The sequence below is a fragment of the Gopherus evgoodei genome, chromosome 8 (assembly GCF_007399415.2).
Source record: "Gopherus evgoodei ecotype Sinaloan lineage chromosome 8, rGopEvg1_v1.p, whole genome shotgun sequence".
NCBI classification, from domain to species: Eukaryota; Metazoa; Chordata; order Testudines; family Testudinidae; genus Gopherus; species Gopherus evgoodei.
The window spans coordinates 113,030,604-113,051,258 of record NC_044329.1 but is presented as its reverse complement, the minus strand read 5'-3'; the positions used below and the strand labels follow the sequence as shown (position 1 = coordinate 113,051,258).

General features: G+C 44.8%; 1 protein-coding gene across 16 annotated transcripts in view; it reads left to right on the top strand.

Moving 5' to 3' along the window:
* Positions 1-20,655, top strand: part of PTPRF (protein tyrosine phosphatase receptor type F) — a 630,174-nt gene that overhangs the window by 26,027 nt on the left and 583,492 nt on the right. The window contains exon 1 of one of the 16 annotated variants that reach the window (XM_030572299.1): positions 4,248-4,287. The exons of the other annotated variants lie outside the window; for them this stretch is intronic. The gene's annotated coding sequence lies outside the window, so the exon portion shown is untranslated. Of the gene's footprint in view, positions 1-4,247; positions 4,288-20,655 lie in introns of those variants that run through there. 16 annotated transcript variants of the gene reach the window in all.

Below are 20,655 nucleotides of genomic sequence, written 5' to 3'. Positions count from 1 at the left end.
AATATATGTCCCAAAAGGCAAACGTTTGGAAAAGGTCATATAGAGAGAAATTCAGAGCTACAATGGAAGTCTTGTCCAGCGTGTGTGTGTGTGTGTGTGTGTGTGAGACAGAGAGAAAGAGTGGGAGATGGCAGGGGGAGGGTTGTGATGTTGTTTGCTGTGGCAGGGGACCCAGGAAATCTGCAACTCTGATTCTTATGGGTTTGAGAAGACTAGTTGTCTGTACATTTTTTGAGATACTTTTATATACCAAATATTGCATAAGGTCCTAAACCATTAACAAACTGTGTATAAACATAAATTTGTATAAGTATATTTGCATTTGAAACAAAAGACCTTGACTTCATGGCATAGTCTTTCTCATGACATTATGGACCCCATGGCAGTTCTCTGCATTTATTTATTTATTTGTTAAGCACCAGCAAATGCTACTGTGCAAGATGTGAAGGAGGATGTGTTCGGAACCCAAGCAGCTTCCACTGAAGATACTGTAGACATATTTGAGACATACACATGCTGGAAGACGGAAAGGACAATGTTTATAAAGTGTTAGGCGGTTCTTCTACAAGAGCTGAACACTGAGGTGTTGGCAGGAAACATAACTTTGTTTACTCTTAACATTGATTAGAATACTATAGCTGTCCCTGTATTTTGTTAATGATATGAGATCCAACAGTGTTTTCACCTTATGTTTTCAAATATACTTTGGTTCACGTTTAAGATACAGTACTACTAATCAGCCTTGCAAAACTCAGTTCACCTACTAGCCTGCAATAAATAACTTTGCCTTTATTTTTTGGTTTTCTTTGGACAGGGCAGTATCATTTAGATTTTTCATCATGACTTCAGTAAGGTCGGGTGAATAGATTTTGCACTGAGGCTGGTACATTTTCATGATTTTGCAGGACTGTGTTGATATTTTTATTTTTTATGGGCATTTCTATGACCTACTTTCCAAATACCATATGACTGTTGTAATCTTACAGACTAGTTTTTGTTTTTCAGAGAGCTTTGCAGTTTGTCTTTAAAGTGTAGCTAAATCAGTTTTTCTAATTAACTAGCTAGAGAACATTTTAGCAGTTTCCTCTATTTAGTCAAGTTTACACAGTATTGTTTGATTTAACTGAAATTAAACGGCAAGAAGAAAACAAGTGGGCTAGCAAGCTTATTCTAGAATGATGCAATTAACTACCTGACTTATTTTTCCCCTATCTCTCTCTCTCTCTCTCTCTCTCTCTCTCATATGTTCTGGGTTTGTTTAATCTTTATTGTTTTGAATTCCAAATCTTACTACTTCCTTAAAATATTTTCCTCAGATTTATTCCAATAATGTACTGTTCAAGGAGAAAAATGACCCTTTATGGAGTAGGACAGATATTACACATAAAATGTTAGGAAAATGGTGGATTTTGAAACCCCAATATGGAAATTGGTTTAATAACACGGTTGAGTATAATGTGGTTGCAGAAAAGGAGATTTTTTTAGTTAGATGTTGATGCGGGTACTTTAGGATTATGGATTCTAAGCTTGATGTATAGATTGGTTAACTGGGCAGTGGACATTTAATTTTGTGATGAAGAAAATCTTGAGGGGGTAATGCAAATAGAAATATAGTTTCAGTGATGCAAAGTAAGTTTTATCTCTAGGATGCGTGTGTGTTAAATGACATTGATCAGCATAGTCAAGGCGGTCTCAAAATTTTAAACTGCAATTACCTGGATTTCTTCCATTTAATAAAAAGGGAGGGCCAAATCATAACTTGTTTAAGGGAAATCATTTTGTGGGAAAACCCATAAGCAGGAAAAATGTACTCCTTAAAACTTGTGGAGTTAGTCACTTCTTCAGAAACCATGCTGCAGTTCTCAGCTGCTCTGCCCTTGTTCCACAAAGGGTAGTAGGTGCTGAAAGTGAGATAATGATCTAAACCAGAGGTTCTCAAACTGAGGGGCGTGCCTCCTGGGTGTGTGTGTGTGTGTGTGTGGAATGTATTGGGGGTGGGGTGGGAGGGCATGAAACGTTTTAGGAACTTACTGCGAGCAATGAATAGCAAAGCTGATTGCTCCATACATATCACATCCTCAGATGGCACTGTATGTTTGACTCTAGATGGTGTTGTGCATTTTGACAGATTTCTGTTAAACTTGCAGAGCATTATACAAAGTCGTTGCCATCTGTACTTTAATCCTTTTGCTACGATATGGTGCGTACATTTAATTGTAAGCATACCACCATCGCAGTTTTCCTTGGCTCTGTTTGAATCAATGCTTTATTGTTTTTAACATTTTGTGAGAGTTGCATTTTGTTTTTTGTATCGGTTTATGTACTTGTATGGCAGGGGAGGGGCCTAAACTACTACAGACACAAAGAAAGGAGGTGCGATCAAATACGTTAGAGAACCACTCAGGGATGGCTTTGGCAAGTACGGGGCCTGATTCCTGGGGGGGCAGGGCTCCCAGTCTTCGGCAGCACTTCGGATTGCCGGTCGGGGCTGCGGGGCTTGCCGCGCTCCGGTCGGGGCCGCGGGGCTTGCCACCCTCTGGCTGGCAGGACTTCAACTGGGTTTCTAGGGGAGCAGGTTACAAAGTGACTGTTCCTGGCTCTAGGCAGACACATTCCTTTTCCAAATCCATGGAGTTAGAACTGCACAGTGTTTTCTCTAAGGCAGTAGTTCTCACGAGGGTGTCTGTGGCCCTCTGGGGGTCCATGAGCCCTTTCAAGGGGTCCGTGGGGCCCTGCAGCCGAAGCCCTGATCTCCGGTACCCCCCGCGGGGCTGAAGCTGGGAGGTGCTGTGCTCAGGCCCGATTCCTGGGGCGGCACTGGGCTGGAGTCCCGATCCCTGGCTCCTCCCTCTGGGCTGAAGTTGGAAGGTGCTGGGCTGAAGCTCTGATCCCTGGAGAGGTGCGGGGCTCGCGCCCCGATTCTTGGTGCCCCCCGTGGGGCTGAAGCCGAGAGGTGCAGGGGCTGAATCCTGGAGCCCGAGCACTGGTGCTCCCTGTGGGGCAGAAGCCCTGAGCCCATTGGCAGAGTTACCCCCTGCACGCACACAGCTCCTAGTTACCCCCCTGCACGCACACAGCCCCTAGCTAGCCGTCTCCCTGCACCCTGAACTACCCCCCTGCACGCACACTGCCCCTAGCTATCCCCTCTCTGCACCCTGAGGTACCTCCCTGCCCTCACACAGCCCCTCATACCCCCCTCCCTGCACCCTGAGCTGCCCCTGCCCCCTAACAGCCCCTAGCTATCCCCTTCCTGCCTCTGCCCACCTCAAATAAAAGTCAAACAATGCCTATGCCCAAGGCCCCTGCCCTGGGGGCCCCCTCCCTCCCCACTGAGCCCTTGAGTTTTCATAGCATGTCTACAAGATTTGCTGCAGTCCCTTAACTAGTTACAAAGATTACTCCTAAAAGAGGATTCTTGCCTGATCATGTAGTTCATTTCTGTACAAAACATCATTTGACTAAGCACATTCACAGCATGATGCAAGCTGTGGATAGATTCTTCAAATGCCTGCAAACTGTGCATTGCAGCCACGGGTATAAGCAATATCTTTCTCTGCTATCATTATGCTTTTAAACTGTTCAAAAAGGTTGCATTTATTTACAGTTGTCTCTCTGGGTAATTTTTAGGATATTATCAGTGTGGAATAGTTTGCAAATAACCAAGTGGTAGGTCAGTCAAATAGTAATTTGTGACTCATTTTTGAAGTAACAAAAATACCTTTATTTCATTTAATACATTTTCATGCTAAATCAAAATAACTCAGTTAAAAAAATTCTTCTGATCTACTGTAGACCACCACTTCGAGGTACGCAGAGGCATACTAAGTGTGGGGCTCTTGTAGGCGGTCCATTAGCCACTGGAAGGTTGCTGAGGTGCCACAAAGGCCGAAGGGTATCCGAGTGAATTGGTAGAACCTGCATGGTGGCGAAGGCTATTTTTTCTTTTGACCCCGAGTCCAGTGAGATCTGCCAGTAACCCATGATGAGATCAAGGGTTGTTATGTACTGGGCCTCTCCGAGTCGATAGAGCAGATCATCAATCCAAGGCATTGGGTATGCATCAAATTTGGATATTGCAGAAGTGAAGGGTCCTGTCCAACTTTGGGACCAGCACCATGGGGCAGCATCACTGGCTCTGCGACCTATCGATATCTCCTAGGTCCCCCATTGCCTGGACCCCCTTCTCTAATACCTCCTGTATTTGTTGCAGGAGAGGTCGTGTCGCCTTGCAGATTATCTCTCAGAGGTTTGTCACGATGATGTGCCGGACTGGGATGGCTTGCCCTGGTAAGTCTGTGAAGGTCCTGGGAAAGGCCTCCAACAGGCTTCTGGTCTGCCTCTGCTACTCCTCAGCGAGGGTGTGTCTGAGCAGGAGCTGTTCGAATCCGTGGTCGGAGCCTGTCTACACTAGCGCTTTAAAGCGCTCAGACTTGCTGTGCTCGGGGATGATTTTTCACCCCCCTGAGCCAGCAAGTTAAGGTGCTATAAAATGTAAGTGTAGACAAGCCCTTAGGTCTTTATAGGGATCACCTGGCCCTTTCCAGCTGGGTCTGAAAATTGAAGAGGACTGCCTGGGCCCTGAAAGGAGCAGACCATATTGTTATGCTTGTGTTTTATGACGTGGGGGACTGATCTTTCTTTGCTTGGCATTGAAATAGTGATCAGGGAAAGTTTTAATTGACTGTAAGCAAGAACTTTGTGTACTATTACCCTGGGAGGAATTACCCTATTCACATGTTCCCAAAAGCCTGCCCCAAAGTATTACCCAGCTAGTAATATTTTTAGCAGTCTTAGAGTATGTCTACAATACGAAATTAGGTCGATTTTATAGAAGTCAAATTTTAGAAATCTATTTTATACAGTCGACTACATATGTCCACACTAAGCGCATTAAGTTGGCGGAGTGTGTCCTCACTACCGTGGCTAGCATTGACTTACGGAGCAGTGCACTGTGGGTAGCTATCCCACAGTTCCCGCTGCACATTGGAATTCTGGGTAAAGCTCCCAGTGCCTGATGGGGCAAAAACATTGTCGCGAGTGGTTTTGGGTACATCGTCAGTTTCCCCTCCCTCCGTGAAAGCAACGGCAGACAATCATTTCGCGCCTTTTTTCTGCACAGATGCCATACTGTGGCAAGCGTGCAGCTCACTCAGCTCAGCTCACAGACACCGCCGCTGTTGTGTCCTGGGTGCTGCTGGCAGCAGTCGAACACTAGGACTGCAAACCATCGTCCTCCATTGTGTCCGCTGCAACTCTGCTCTCCTGGTGCAATGAATCCACCTCACAGTCCTCTTGTTGTTCAGTATAAATATTTATTCTCATGGCATATGTCGTCATCCACCGATTCTGCTACAACTCTGCTTTCCTGCTCTCTTTCCGACACCATAGCACGGCAAGCATGGAGCCCGCTCACTGCTGCTGTTGTGAGCATTGTAAACACCTTGCACATTATCCTGCAGTATGTGCAGAACCAGAACTCACAAAAGTAGGCGAGGAGATGACAACAGCGCGATCATGATAGTGATGAGGACATGGACACAAACTTTTCTCAAAGCACGGGCCCTGGCAATTTGGACGTCATGATGGTAATGGGGCAGGTTCATGCCATGGAACACTGATTCTGGGCCTGGGAAACAAGCACAGACTGGTGGGACTGCATGGTGTTGCAGGTCTGGGATGATTCCTGGTGGCTGCAAAACTTTCACATACATAAGGGCACTTTCATGGAACTTTGTGACTTGGTTTCCCCTGCCCTGAAGCTCATGAATACCAGGATGAGAGCAGCCCTCACAGCTGAGAAGCGAGTGGTGATAGCCCTCTGGAAGCTTGCAACTCCAGACAGCTACCGGTCAGTCAGGAATCAATTTGGAGTGGGTAAATCTACTGTGGGGGCTGCTGTGATCCAAGTAGCCACATGGGGCCACAACCATGGTACCCCTATCCCACCCAGCAATATCGTCAGTCTATCCAGCTATACACTCAGCCCAGAAGAAAAGTCTGTCCTATCTCGGGGACTCTCTTTCTGCCCTGCTACCCCCACCAACATGATACAGTTCTGCTGCAATCTGGAAGCCTACTTTCGCTGTCTCCGACTCCAAGAATACTTTCAGGACAACACTGAACAGTGCACTGATACACAGGTACCCTCCCACCAACAGCACAAGAAGAACTACTCTACATGGACTCCTCCTGAGGATTGAAATGACAGTCTGGACCTATACATTGAATGCTTCCGCCGACGTGCACAGGCAGAAATTGTGGAAAAACAACATCGCTTGCCTCATAACCTAAGTCGTGCAGAACAAAATGCCATCCACAGCCTCAGAAACCACCCTGACATTATCATCAAAGAGGCGGATAAAGGAGGCGCTGTCGTCATCATGAACAGGTCTGACTACCAAAAGGAGGCAGCCAGACAACTCTCCAATACCAAATTCTACAGGCCACTTCCCTCAGATCCCACTGAGGAATACACTAAGAAACTGCACCATCTACTCAGGACACTCCCTACACTAACACCGGAACAAATCAACATACCCTTAGAGCCCCGACCAGGGTTATTCTATCTACTACCCAAGATCCATAAACCCGGAAATCCTGGACGCCCCATCATCTCGGGCATTGGCACTCTCACTGAAGGACTGTCTGGATATGTGGACTCTCTGCTCAGACCTTATGCCACCAGCACTCCCAGCTATCTCCGTGACACTACTGATTTCCTGAGGAAACTACAATGCATTGGTGACCTTCCAGAAAACACCATCCTAGCCACCATGGATGTAGAGGCTCTCTACACAAATATCCCACACACAGATGGAATACAAGCTTTCAGGAACAGTATCCCTGATGATGCCACAGCACAACTGGCTGCTGAGCTCTGTGCCTTTATCCTTACACACAACTATTTCAAATTTGATGACAATATATATCTCCAGATCAGTGGCACCGCTATAGGCACCCGCATGGCCCCACAATATGCCAACATTTTTATGGCCAACCTGGAACAACGCTTCCTCAGCTCTCGTCCACTCACGCCCCTTCTTAACCTACTAGCTAGAGGGCCAGATTAAAAGTTCTGACTGGCTCAGCACAGCCTGCGGGCTGTAGTTTGCGCACCGCTACTCCATTTAACTTCTTTTTCTCTCTAATTTGTCAGTAAAAGTTCTTTCGTTTAAGGCAACTTGAATAGAATCTCAAAACTGGGCCAGTCACTGAAGGGCACCTCAGAGAAACTGTCTTTTAAATCTCCTGAGACAAAAGGTGGGTGAGGTAACATCTTCGATTGAACCAGCTTTTGTTGGTGAGAGAGACGGACGCTTTTGAGCTTACACAGAGCTCTTCTTCAGGTCCCTGTGTGAGCTCGAACGCTTGTCTCTCTCACTAACAGAAGTTGGTCTAATAAAAGATATTAACTTATCTACCTTATCTTGCTAATATTGTGGGGCTACAGCAACACTTTGAATCTACTGTTATGCAGCGCCAGAGGTATGTAGCAGTTTAAGGTCAAAGTGCCAGGCAGAGCAGCAGTCATGATCTCCCTCCCTGAATTGTCAGAGGAATACAGGGAGAGTCCAGTGACATTGAAAGGTGTCAGGGTGGTCATCTGCACATCAGTCTTCATAGCACCCCTGCCAGGCAGGCAATATCCTTGGTCCACAAATGAAAAGATTGAGGCACAGAGGTTTCATGGCTTGCTGTTTCCTGGATCTGTGCTTGAACTACTGTACCACACCAGTCTCTCAGTGAAAAGACTTTATTCCACAGACATGAAGTTCAATAATTTGCATTTAGAATCTTGTTTAAACTTGTTTTCAATGGAAAGTAGGCGACTCCTTGCAGAATTACATTTCTTTTCTTGGTGCCCCATGTCACCTCTGCACCCCAAGGCCCCATCATAGATGTTAACAGAAAATCACTTTGTGTCAGAGAAGATTCTGTAGCAAATGCTTATCTGGATTTTGGTGCAGCATATGCCAAAATGATACCATTAATATATTATATTTGGTAAATCTTGTTACAGTAAGAATACAAAATAAAGAATATGATTCAACAAACCATAGAATCATAGAAGATTAGGGTTGGAAGAGACTTCAGGAGATCTAGTCCAACCCCCTGCTCAAAGCAGGACCAATCCCCAACTAAATCATCCCAGCCAGGGCTTTGTCAAGCTGGGCCGTAAAACCTCTAAGGGTGGAGATTCCACCACTTCCCTAGGTAACCCATTCCAGTGCTTCATCACCCTCCTACTGAAATAGATTTTCCTACTTTCCAACCTAAACCTCTCCCACTGCAACTTGAGACCACTGCTCCTTGTTCTGTCATCTTCCACCACTGAGAACAGCTGGACTCCATCCTCTTTGGAACCTCCCTTCAGATAGTTGAAGGCTGCTATCAAATCCCCCCTAAATAAGCCCAGTTCCCTCAGCCCTCTAATAATTTTTGTTGCCTTCTGCTGGATTCTCCTATTTGTCCACATCCTTTCTGTAGTGGGGGGCCCAAAACAGGACACACAGTACTCCAGTGTGGCCTCACCAGTGCCAAATAGAGGGGAATATTCACTTCCTTCGATCTGCTGGCAGTGCTCCTTCTAATGCAGCCTAATATGCCATTAGCCTTCTTGGCAATACGGGCACACTGCTGACTCATAGCCAGCTTCTCTCAACTGTAATCCCCAGGTCCATATTTCTTTAAAAGTTCTGATATTAATATTTATCTTCATGGAGTTCTGAAATTGTACTTTCTAGGCATGCTTAAACAACGTGTTCTCTGAATAATGCATGCTAGTAAAAATGACTATTACTGCAGAGACTCAAGTAAGTTATACATAGGCTGGGTAGTCAAATGCTCCAGAAAGGGAATGGGAAAAAGAAGCAGGCACATAATAGATGAAGCAAAGGCTGAAATTCACTTTGTTTATTTACTTTTGTTTATGCACTTAGTGTGCTTGGCCCTGTACAAGATAAAATGGAAGACATAATCCCTGCGCTTTATGAGTTTACAATTTAAATAGGTAAAGACTAGACACAGATGTGTATTAGGAGACTCAGAGGATGGTGCTAATTTGGAGTGTAAATTATTTTGTTTTAGCAGTGGTTTGAGACCCCTGCCCTCCTTTTTTGATTACTGATGTGGATCGGGATTTGCAGGCTTCATAGAAGAAAGTGGGTTTTAGGGAAGGTTTTGGATAAAGAGGATGGATTATTAGTAAAATTGAGAGGAGGCCCCATGAGTTACTCCTCCATCTCCAGCCTGTTCATCCCGATGAGGTATGAACTTCAAACCTAGTTGGAGCTATCCAAATGCTAAGCGAAATAGGTAATTTTTTGTGTTTCTTGCTTTCTTTTCTAAAAGCAAGGAAAGAAAATACGAAGTGCTGCTAATGCAGTATTCAGATGGAACAGTTAAACTTACAAAAAATCAGGAAATATAAAGTCCTCATAGCAATATTCACTCAGTCCCACGGCACTTTTGTAGTGTGTTGTGCTTTTTTGTTGTTGTTACTGGTTAAATGTTTGTAGAACAAAATAATAATAAGTGGTAGAGAGGGGAAATTGACAGTAAAGAATCTAAATCAGAAGTTAGGAATTGTAGAAAATTGACAAGGGAAGCAAAAGGACACAAGGAGAAATCTATGGCCAGCAGAGTTAAGGAGAATAAAGAGGAGTTTTTAGAATGTATTAGTAATAAAAAGAATCATGACAATGGTATTGGTCCATAGTTAGATGGAAATAGTAGAATTACCAATAAGGCAGAAAAGGCAGAACTGTTCGATAAATATTTGTTTTGTATTTGAGGGAAAACATGATATAGTCTTATTATATAGAAGACATTGTCCATTCCATTAGTATTTCTGGAGGATGTTAAAACAGAAGCTACTCAAGTTAGACATTTTAAAATCAGCAAGTTCAGATAACTTGCATTCAAGAGTTTTAAAAGAGTTGCCTAAGGAGCTCCATGGACCATTAATGTTGATTTTTCAATAAATCTTGTAGCAGTGGGGAAGTTGCAGAAGACTGGAAGAAAGCTAACTTTGTGCCAGTTTTTAAAAAGGATAAACGGTAATATCCAGGTAATTATAGGTCTGTCAACCTGACATGGATCCCTGGCAAGATAACGGAATGGTTGTTAGGGGACTTGATTAATCAAGAATTAAAAGAGGATAGTGTAATTAATGGAAATCAACATGGGTTTATGGAAAATAGATCCTATTAAACTAACAATATATTTCTTTTTTGTGAGAGTACACATTTTGTTGATAAAGGCGGTAGGATTGATATAATATACTTAGACTTGTGTAAGGCGTCTGATGTGGTACTGCATAACAGATTAAGAAGGTAGATATAAAATTAATATGGCACACATTAAATGGATTAAAAGCTGGGTAACTAATGGGTGTCAGTGTAATTGTGAAGAGGGGATTGTTATTAAGTGGGTTTGTTTCCAGTGGGATACGCAGGTGTCGTTTTTTGTCTGTATGCTGTTTAACATTTTTATCGATAACGTGGAAGAAAACATAAAATCATCATTGATAAAATTTGCAGATGACAGAAAATGGGAGAGAAATTGGTAAATGACGAGGACAGCTCACTGATTTAGAGTGATCTGCATTGCTTGGTAAACTGGGCGCAAGCATGAGATGTGTGTTTTAATATAGTTAAATGTAAATGTATATATCTAGGAACAAAACGTAGGCAATATTTACAGGGTGGGGCACTCTATTCTGGGAAGCAGTAACTCTGAAAATGATTTGGGGCTGGTGGTGGATAATCAGTTTCCAATGTGATGCTGTGGCTGAAAGAGCTAATGCAATCCTTGGATGCATAAACAGGAGAATGTTGGGTAGGAGTAGAGAGCAGACATGCCAAATCTGCAGGGGAAAAAAGTAGGAATTGGTCTTGTTTTTGGCTTAATTGGCTTACGAGTTGCTTGTTGGCTAGTTTTTTGCTTGCAGCTTGCTGCCTTTTTGGATTGGCTCCTGGCAAGCAGGGGCAAGGAGGGGAGAGGGGTGCACAGCAGGCCCACCACAGTCTGACTGCATGCCGTGGGGATCTAGTCACATAGAGTGTTGGGGTTCTTAAGAAGTGGCTTGTTTTGGCCTTGTTTTGAAATAGGATTAGCTTGATTTTTGGCTTATTGTGAAAGTTGGCAACTGTGGTAGAGAGGTTATTTTTCCTCTGTATTTGGCATTGATTCAACTGCTGCTGGAATAATGTGTTCAGTTCTGGTGCCCACAATTCAAGGAGGATGTTAATAAATTGGAGAGAGTTCAGAGAGGAGCCATAAGAACGATTAAAAGATTAGAAAACTTGCTCTATAGTGATAGACTGAAAGAGCTCAATCTTTTTATCTTACAAAGAGATGGTTAGAAGTTGTTAGAGTACAGTCTATAGGTATGATTGGATGTTTTTCTAAAAGATCTGCTCTAGGAATTATTTTGGAGAAGTTCTTTGGCCTGTTCTATATAGGTGATGAGACTAAATGATCTCAGTGCTCTCTTCTGGCCCTGGAATATGTGAATCTATGAAAATACTCTATGTTGTTTGCTGTATTTCTGCTGTGAAAATGGTTGGTTTTTTTGTTTCTGGAAGAAAGTAAATATGCTTTTCATTCCTCACTGAGAATTTCATTGCTTTTGGCCGATTTTAGAAATCACACAGTCCATCTCTCTGGCCCCAATTCAGAATTGTTTCCTCTTGTACATTTGTTCGTGTCTTGTCCAATCCAGCTTGAAATGCCCTGTGTGGTGGGGTTTCCACTGCATCCTATGAGAAACTACTCTCTACCGTACAGCTCTGATCTTTCAGTGTGACTTGTGTGTGTGTGTGGACCCCCGTATCTATGCATGGTCAGAGTGTAGGACTGTGGCCTGAGAAGGGGCCACATTGCGATAAACCTTCCAGATAGTCATTTTTTAAGTATTTCCATTTCTTAATTGTATCCATTTACTCCCATGTATAATTCTGATTAATTCCTCCCCCCTCATTTGTGTTTACATCCTTTTAATATTTGTAGACTGTTATTGTGTCCCTTGTTGTCTGTTAGCCAAGCTAGATATATTTAGCTACTGCTGCTTCTTCAAGTAGTGTCCCTATGAGTGTTCCACTTCAGTTACGCATACACCTTTGGAGATTTTCCGTAGCAGTGAAATTCAGTGAATTCCATGCCAGGTGTGTGCATGCCACATGCACAGGTGCTGGATATTTTTCCCTTAGTGGTATCCATAAGACTGGCCCTAATGCTCTTTCCCCCTCCCACGGAGGTAGTTGCCATCTCCTTGTCCATGGAGCCAGTCACAGGCCCTCTAACCCATACCCGCCAGATGATTTCATGGCCCATCAGGAGCACCTGAAAAGGGTTGCTACAAACTTGGGACTGGAAGTAGAAGAACTGAAGGAATCCACGCACAGGCTGATTGATGCTCTGGCTACAGTGGCTCCCTCCAGAGTGGCCCTGCCAGTCAATGAGCGGTGTTGGGACCAGTCAGGGCACTTTAGCAGGGCACTTTAGCAGACCCCTTTGTCTCTGCCCCCACCTCAAAAAGGACGGAGAAGTACTATGTACCAGCCCGTGGGTTCGAGTACTTATATTCACACCGGGGTTTGAGTACTTCTGCTCCTCCCCCCCCGGTCTCTGATGGTGGTAGTCACAAATGAGAGGGACAGACAGGGGCAGTACAGCATCACCCCAAAGAACAAAGAGGCTAGATCTGTTCGGGAGAAAATTTTTTTTTTCATGGGCAGCCTCTAGCTCCATATCTCTAACCAGCAGTTGTTGCAGGGGGAGGTATGATTTTAACCTATGGGACTCCGTGGTCAAGTTCAGGGTCTCCCTGCTGCAGTAGTTCATGGTTCTGGAGGAAGGTAAGAGGGTGGCCTGCCGGCAGGCAGCCTTGGATGTGGCTCACTCAGTGGCCAGAACGATGGCCTTGGCAGTCATCATGAGGCGCTGTTCGTGGTTACAGTCATCAGGCCTCTCGCACGCACTGCAGAAGTCAATCCAGGAACTCCCCTTCGAGGAAACCTCTCTGAACAGATGGACTCCAAACTCCACAATCTCAAAGATTGGCCTGTATATGCCCCTGGCCCCCAGCATTTCAGGTCTCAGCAGCCCTACAGGTTTTCAGGGCCTCCAAGGCAGGAACCCTATAAGAGAAAAGGAGAAGGGCTATAAACGTCAGCAACCCTTCCTTTCTATCTCAGCTTCCCAGTCAGGTTCAAGCAGGTACCCCGATGAGGCCAGACAAGCCTTTTGAAGGTATGCCCGAAGACGACTTGCCAGATTCAACTCGGGATCGATCCCCCTTTTTGTTTTTTGATCCCCCATCACCCTTCTGCCCTACGTGGTCCTACATAACATTGGACCGTTAAATATCCAGGGGTAGCTGTATGAGTTTGTATCCACAAAAACAACAAGGAGTCTGGTGGCACCTTGGAAGTGATTTTTTTTAATTTACCCACGAAAGCTTATGCCCAAATAAGTCTGTTAGTCTCTAAAGTGCCACCAGACTCATTATTGGACCGTTAGGTGCTCAGGACTGTGACAGTGGGTACACCCTGCAGTTTTCAGCTGTTCCCCTCCTCTGAGCCCACAACATCATGCCTATTCAGCAATCCTTCTGATGCGCAGCTTCGTATGCAGGAGGTGCAAGCCCTCTTGCGTGTGGGGGCCATAGAAGAAGTTTTTCAAAACTTGAGAGGGAAAGGGTTTTACTTCTGATATTCCTAATTCTGAAGGCCAAAGGGGGCCTGTATCTCATCCTGGGCCTGCATCACCTCAACAAATATCTCAGATGAAATTCAGTGTTGATAAATGCAAAGTAACGCACATTCAGAAACACAGTATCAACTATACGTGTAAAATGATGGGGTCTAAATTAGCTGTTACCACTCAAGAAAGAGATTTTGGAGTCATTGTGGATAGTTCTCTGAAAACATGCACTCATTGTGCAGTGGCAGTCAGAAAAAGTACAGAATGTTGGGAATCATTAGGAAAGGGATAGATAATAAGAGTCAATATGATATTTTCTGTCTATGTAAATCCATGGTACGCCAGCATATTGAATACTGCATGCAGATGTGATCACCCCATCTCAAAAAAGATATATTGAAATTGGAAAAAGGTCAGAAAAGAGCAACAAAAATGATTGGGGGTATGTAACAGCTGCCATATGGGGAGAGATTAACAAGACTGGGACTTTACAGTTTGGAAAAGAGACGACTTAGGGGGAATATGATAGAAGTCTATAAAGTCATGACTGGTGTGGAGAAAGGAAATAAGGAAGTGTTGTTTACTCATAACACAAGAACAAGGGACCACCAAACGAAATTAATAGGCAGCAGGTTTAAAACAAACAGAAGGAAGTACTTCTTCACACAATGCACAGTCAACCCCGAGGAACTCTTTGCCAGAGGATGTTGTGAAGGCCAGGACTATAACAGGGTTGAAAAAATAACTAGATAAATTCATGGAGGATAGGTCCATCAATGGCCATTAGCCAGGATGGGCAGGAAGAGTGTCCCTAGCCTCTGTTTGCTGGAAGCTGGGAATGGGTGACAGAGGATGGATTACTTGATGACTCCCTGTTCTGTCCATTTCCTCCAGGGCACCCTGGCATTGGCCACTGTCAGCAGACAGGATACTGGGTTAGATGGACCTTTGGTCTGACGCAGTATGGCCGTTATGTTCAAGAAGTTGAGGTTCTTCATAGTCTCCCTGGCCTCCATCATTCCCTCCCCGTATCAGGGTGACTGCCACCCTAGATTTAAAAGACACTTATTTCCACATTTCCATCTTCAGCAGACACAGGAAATTCCTCAGGTTTGTGGTGGGCCAATGTCACTACCAGTTCGCTGCACTTCCGTTTGATCTGTCAGCATCCCCCATGGGTTTTTACAAAGCACATGACAATGGTTGCAGCTTACCTGAGATGTCGAGGCATATAAGTCTACCCGTAACTCAACGATTGGCTGATCAAAGGCTGCTTGCAGGCTCAGGTTCAGCACCGCATTGGCATAGCACGGGCCACTTGTCAGGTGCTGGCCCTGTTAATAAATGAAAAGGAATTGACAGTAGTTCCGGTGTAGAGAATAGAGTTTATTGGAGAAGTGCTTGACTCCACTGAGGCCTACCCACCAGAGGCCACATGGTAGTATATACTTACGTGGTGCGATACGCATGGCTGCTACTCAGATGTGACTGTCACCAGTCTACTATCTGAGCAGATGCCACTTGGACTTGATTCCCACAATTCCGTCGACTGTCTTAGATTCTCTGGCTTGGTGGAGAGACCTGTGTTCTGTGATGAAAGGGTTGCCTTTCGCTCCCTGTATCTGACAGTAACTTTGGTTTCAGATGCATTGGACCTGGGGTGGGGAGCCCACCTTGGCAGACTCAGAACCCAGGGTCTCTGGCCCCAGGAAAAACCCTCCCTGCATATGAACATCAGGGAGCTTGGGGCAATACGCTTGGTCTGCCAAGTGTTCCTTCCCCAGCTCTCAGGCAAGGTTGTGCAGGTCTTGACAGAGTACACGGCTTCAGTGTTTTATGTCAACAAGCAAGGGGGAGCTCATTCCTCAGCCCTGTGTCATTGAGGCTCCCCGACTGTGGGATTTCTATGTGAAGCACGCCGTTTACCTTGAGGAGTCGCATCTCCTGGGAGACCAGAATATGTTGGTGGATCCCCTCACAGGCCCTTTGCCTCTCGCCACAAGTGGTCTCTTCCTGGATATCATCAGTGTTATCCCCCAGAAGTGGGGGACTCCCCAGGTTGACCTGACCTGTTTGCCACCAAACAGAGCAGGAAATGCCATTGCTTCTGTTCTATATGTGGGCTCAGTTAGGGCTCCCTGTCCGACACCTTCCTGCCTTCGTGAGCAAACGGACTGCTGTATGCCTTCCCCCCAGATCCCTTGGTTCACAAGGTTGTCCTGAAGATCAAGAGGGACAAGCCAAAGGTTATCATGACAGCTCCGGTGTGGCCACACCAGCACTGGTTCAGCACACTTCTAGATCTCTCAGTAGCAACTCCACCAGCACTCACACCCCGTCTGGACTTAATTTGCAAGACCACAGCCGGTTGCTTCCCCCTACCTGCTTCACCTCCCTACAGCTGGCAGCATGGCTGCAGCATGGCCGAACCGCAAGGAGCAGACCTGCTTGAAGCAAGTCCAATCAGTCTTGCCAGATAGCAGAAAACCCTTCTTGTTGGGCCTCTGAACAGAATCTTTCTCCATTTTGGTCTTCCATGTAGTCCATTTTAAACTGTGCTCCATCTGACAGATCAAGGTCTGGTCCTGTAATTTATCAAGGTTCAATTGGCAGCCATCTTGACCTTCCATCCTCCAGTACAAGACAAATCAGTCTTCTCCCACGAGGTGACGGTCAGTTTCCCCAAGGGCTTGTAAAGACTCTACCTGCAGGTTCCCAACCCAATTCCCCATTGGGACTTACACCTGGTCCTGTTGAAGCTCATGGAGCCCCCATTCAAGCTGTTGGCATCTTGTTCCTTACAGCTTCTCTCTTGGAAAGTCGCCTTCTTGGGGGCGAGTACTTTGCCCAGAAGGGTCTGAGAGATCAAAGCCTTGATGTCAGAACCTCTTTATATGGTGTTCTTCAAGGACAAGGTCTACTGCGCTCCCACCTGGCTTTCCTACCAAAGGTGATGTCACAGTTCTATAACAACCAGGGCGTTTTTCTGCCTGTCTTCTTTTCAAAGCCTCACAGCTCCAATGAGGAACGTTGCCTACACATATTAGACCAGGGGTTGGCAACCTTTCAGAAGTGGTATGCCGAGTCTTCATTTATTTACTCTGATTTAAGGTTTCGCGTGCCGGTAATACGTTTTAACGTTCTTAGAAGGTCTCTTTCTATAAGTCTATAATATATAATTAAACTATTGTATGTAAAGTAAATAAGGTTTATAAAATGTTTAAGACGCTTCATTTAAAATTAAATTAAAATGCAGAGCCCCCTGGACTGGTGGCCAGGACCCAGGCAGTGTGAGTGCCACTGAAAATCAGCTTGCGTGCCACCTTCAGCACCCGTGCCATAGGTTGCCTACCCCTGCATTAGAAGTTAGGCAGGCCCTGGCCGCCTATATTGAGAGTACTAGTCCCTTCTTCAAGTCTATGCAACTTTTTGAAGCAGCAGAGGAAAGGGTTAAAGGACTATCATCATCCCAAAGAATCTCGTCCTGGATAACCATCTGTATCCGAGTTTACTACGAGCAGGTGAAGGTTCCACCTCCAGCCATTGTAACCGCTCATTTCACAAGAGCCCAGGCTTTTTCAGCAGCGTTCCTTGCACAGATACTAATCCAGGACATCTCCAGAGCTGCAACATGGCCGTCGGTTCATACCTTTGCATATTACTATGCCAGGGTGGGCGTGGCCCACAGGTTGCATCCGGCCCACCACCTGTTTTAATCCGGCTCTTGAGCTCCTGCTGGGGAGCAGGCTCTGAGGCTTGCCCTGCTCTGGTGCTCGAGCTGGGGAGCACGGTTGGGGGCTGTGGTGTGCGGCTCCCAGAAGCAGCAGCATGGTTCCCCTCCTCCAGTTCCTATGCATAGGGGCAGCCAAGGGGCTCCACTCTGCATGCTGTCCCCACCCCAAGCGCTATCCCCACAGCTCTCATTGAGCAGGAACCATGGCCAATGGGAGCAGCAGGGGCGGTGCCTGAGGATGGCACAGCATAGCCCCAACCTACTGCCCCCGTCTGGATTCCCCTCCCACCCTCCACAGCCTTTGGTCCCAGCTCAGACCACCCTCCTGCACCCCAAAACCCCCAGCCCCACCCCAGAGCCTGCATTCCCAGCTGGAGCTGCCCCTCCTGCACCCCACCTTCCCTGCCACAGACTCCATCTGCACCCTGAACATTTCTGGCCCCACCATGGAGCCCACACCCCCAGCCAGAGCCCTCACCCCCTCCCACACCCCAACCTCAATTTCATGAGCATTCACGGCCCGCCATGTAATTTCCATACCCAGATGTGGCCCTTGGGCCAAAACGTTTGCCCACACCTGCACTATGACATCACCCAACAGACCTATGACAATGTCAGTTTCGTGAGAGTAATGTTGCAATCAACATATCCATGAACTCTGAGCTCACCTCTGAGGGTACTGCTTATTGAGTCACCTATCATGGAATGGACATGAGCAAGCACTCAAAGAAGAAAAAGCGATTACTGACTTTCTGTAACTGTTGTTCTTCAAGATGTGTTGCTCATGTCCATTCCATGATTTGCCTTCTTTACCCCTCTTTGCTGTTACCAGCAAGAAGAACTGAGAGGGTGCGGAGGTGGCGGTGCTTCTTATATGGGTGCATGTGCGTGGGGCTCCAGGGGGCACCAGGCTGGTTCCATGGATACCACTAAGGGAAAAATCTCCGGCAGCTGTGCACATGGCATGTGTAGACATGTAGCATGGAATGGACATGAGCTACACATCTTAAAGAACATTACCTGGCCTCTGTTTGCCTGAAGCTGGGAATGGGCGACAGGGTATGGATCACTTGATCATTACCTGTTCTGTTCATACCTGGCATTGGCCACTGTCGGAAGACAGGATACTGGGCTAGATGGATCTTTGGTCTGACCCAGTATGACCATTGTTATTTTCTAACAACAGTTACGGAAGGTTAGTAAACATTTTTTCTTGTAGTTGGAATGTATTTTAGGGTTCCACAAATTTGTTCCACACTGGGGGATTTTAATATTTCCTCCTATGTGACCTTACTAGACTTTTAATTCCACAAAATTTTCTTTCCTGAAATGAAATAAATTCCTTTGTTCTGCTACATGCTGTGAACATTCTTCCATCTCAGTTTCATGCTTTGCTGAATTAAAATAGCTAATGGTCATTGGCATCAAGCTTTTCTATTTTCACATTCTCAATAGGTTCCTTCTTATTGGTGAGAAGTAGATCCAGGATGGCTTCTCCTCTATTTGGAACCTCTTTCTTGAGACTATAAGGTTATATGCTATGTAACTCAGGAACCTCTTTGATGCCTGTTTGGCTGTATTTATACAATGGCTAACTGACTAATTAAAAACCCTCATGAATAGTCTCTCCTGTGGCTTCTAGTATTTTCGGAGTTGGTCCAGGAATTCTGTTCTTCAGTTTTTGGGGTCTAACAGATCCCACAGTTGTTTCTCCTTTCTGTTTTTTTTTTTTTTTTATTCCTTGTATGCTTAACAAAAGAATTTCACCACCACACTCTTTCTTGTAAAAAGTCAGTATTTGTTTTGTTATTGACTTGGAATTTTTTTATTTTCCTGTAATTCTGATTTCTCTTCATAATCCTCAAAAATTGCTTTGTCTTCTCTTCTTCCTTCATATTGCATTGCAAGTTCTTATTGTCCCTAGAGCTTTTTTGGTGTTGAGTGCTTTCTAGGTTATCTTTCCCCTCCCGCCCACTGAATATCTATTTTGGATTATTTTTCTCCAGCTTTAATTTTTCCAGGTTGAATCTGATTTTATTCTGTTTTAATTTCTGTACTCGTGGTCACTGGGTGGTGTTTTGCTGTTTTCGGTGTGTCCCAGTTTAATATCTGAAAATGTAATTGTGATGTTTATTCCATCTTTATATTATTAATGAGCATATTAAATATGGCCGGGCCAAATTCTGATTCCTATATTACCTTATTGGGAACATTTCCCAGTATGCTTCAATGATATGTGTATGTTAGTCTTTCAGTTGGTCTCCAATTCATGTACTGGAGCCCATAGTTATATTCAAGCTTGTTTGAAATTAATTTTTTGAGGAACAGTTTGTCTCCTGAATTTTTTTGTTCCTTTCAAAGAGAAATAACGTTAAAAAAATTCTTTTTGGTCCTGTACCAGATGTCTGAAGTCCAAAGCTGTCTGTGTTAATACTGATTCTTGGGTGAAACTTTAAATATATGTTTTTTAGCTAGTGGCTGCCAATTTAGTATACAATCTAAATTAGTTAGGTTGGCATGAAATGGTCTAAAGTACAGCCAGGTGGACGTGCTCACTGGCTTTGCATGCTACAAATAAACAGTAGCTCTTAACTGATGCAAAATTATCTTCCCTTGCCAATAATGTTTTTTGTTCAACACAATGGAATATATTTTTAATAAGAAATTAATCTAAAATAGCACATGACAGACCAAAAGAGATGGGGTAACAAAACTTGGGTTTTAGAAAAGTGTGTAGTTTTTTAATTAACTGTGGGTTGAAAATATACAGATACAAAGATACAAAAACAGAGCAAAGTCATGTACTTGAGAGGTCTAGTATGGGAAATTCCTTCTGTCTCCATTTTAGTTATAGGAAAACCAATAATTAACCTTTACAATGAACAATATGATGTTAAGTATCAGAGGGTAGCCGTGTTAGTCTGGATCTGTAAAAGCAGCAAAGAATCCTGTGGCACCTTATAGACTAACAGACGTTTTGGAGCATGAGCTTTCGTGGGTGAATACCCACTTCCTCAGATGCATGTAATGGAAATATCCAGGGGCAGGTATATATATGTGTGCTAGCAAGCAAGCTAGAGATAACGAGATCAGTTCAATCAGGGAGGATGAGGCCCTGTTCTAGCAGTTGAGGTGTGAAAACCAAGAGAGGAGAAACTGGTTCTGTAATTGGCAAGCCATTCACAGTCTTTGTTCAATCCTGAGCTGATGGTGTC